Below are 1,599 nucleotides of genomic sequence, written 5' to 3'. Positions count from 1 at the left end.
AAAGCAAGCCACCAGGTCTGGGACTTACACCGTGGCAGCCCATGTGGGAGTCCAGTGCCTTTAACCACCGTGCCCCCCGCCACAATCTTTTTTCCCTCCATTTCTCCATCCCATCAGGATTTGGGGTGCGTACACACACACACACACACACACACACACACACACGTTTTTCTAGCTGCTGAGGCTGAGACTCAAACCATGGTCAGCTATGTGGGCTCTGACTTCCAATGCATAGCATGTTAACACTTATGGGGCCAGCCCAATAATAAAACTTAAAAAAAAAAAAGAAATAGCAATGACAATATGGTGAGAACTTACTTCATACTTACTGTGTGCCAGAAACTAACCGGTCATTTTGCCTGAATAATGCTTTTCTCTGCACAATTCTGGGAGTGTAACTTCTACTCTTATCACCTGTTTGTAGATAAGGAAACAGAGGCCCTTAGAGACTTCTGTGTTCTTATCAGCCCCTGTAAAAGACTCCTGATCTTCCTTCCCTCCTTATCCTTGTTCCTAGGCCCAGGATCTTCATCTCATTGTAGTCCCTGCTCTCTGATCTCAGCTCTCAGCCCAGCTGTCATCTGCCCATATCCTACAACCCATCCACTTTCCATTCTGGATGTCTATGGTCCAGGGTGAGGCCAGGTCCTAACTTGAGCTTCTGTGATAAGTTAGAGTGACCTTTTCCTTTCTGTTAGAAGAATCATGAGTGGCTCACTTAGCCCTATGGTTGGCTGTGGTACCATATACCACGGTGAGCTCTTGGTGTCACCAGGCATTGCTCAGTCAAGGACTGTCCATGTTACAACGATATCCACCTTCTCCAGAAGGGGGCAGCTCATTTCCAAGATGGGAAAACCCTCAGAGAAGACAGGAGGTACAGAGACTTAAACATTCACTCTTGGGTGGATAGTGAGAAGAGAGTCACAGGCCTCTGGTTGGGTGAGATCTGGGTTGGGGTGTCTCTCAGATCCTTTCTCTCTGCATGTGGACAGGTGGGGGCAGCCTAGGGCCAATTCTGCTTCTTCCTCCTGAAGGGCCCAAGTCTCTCCCCTTCTGTTCTTCTTACCACAAGTTTATTTCTGTGGTTAAAGGAGGTTCTCATATTTTTAAAAAATAAAATTTGCCAGAGGGTACGTGCACTTGCCTGAGAGAGATGGGGTGGGAGAAGTGATAAAGCTGGAAATGGGCTTGCCACAGTCTTTTCTCCCCCATTTCTTTCTCCATTTGAGATTTTGGGCATGCACACACACGTACCCAGTATGTTTTTCAAGCTGCTGGGTCAGGGACTTAAACCGCATAGCTTTCCATGTGGAATCCAGTTGCATTAACCACTACACAACAGGCTGGCCCAGTTCTCATATTTTTAATATTTTTCTTACTCAAAATGTGGCATTTTAGAGATTTTTCCACAAGGTGTACTGGTCTGCAGCCTGAACCCCAGGGCAGATTGGGCTATAGAGTGGCTAGTCTTCAGTGCATAGACCTGGATCCTGAAGGCACTGGAGACAGTCCCAACAGAGCCTGGGTGTAAGAAAAGGCTACTGACCCCCAGCCAGTTGGCTCTGCCTTCCCAGTCCCTTCCCAGGGTCTGAATGC

At 47.7% G+C, this 1,599-nt stretch overlaps 1 pseudogene; it reads left to right on the top strand.

Annotated features, from left to right (window-relative positions):
• LOC114005120 (60S ribosomal protein L6 pseudogene) overlaps positions 1 to 1,599 on the top strand; it is a 23,139-nt pseudogene that overhangs the window by 988 nt on the left and 20,552 nt on the right.

Source organism: Tupaia chinensis, unplaced genomic scaffold, assembly GCF_000334495.1.
Source record: "Tupaia chinensis unplaced genomic scaffold, TupChi_1.0 Scaffold142384_1, whole genome shotgun sequence".
Lineage (NCBI taxonomy): Eukaryota > Metazoa > Chordata > Mammalia > Scandentia > Tupaiidae > Tupaia > Tupaia belangeri.
The sequence above is the reverse complement of the archived record's forward strand: the minus strand, read 5'-3'. Positions and strand labels throughout refer to the sequence as shown.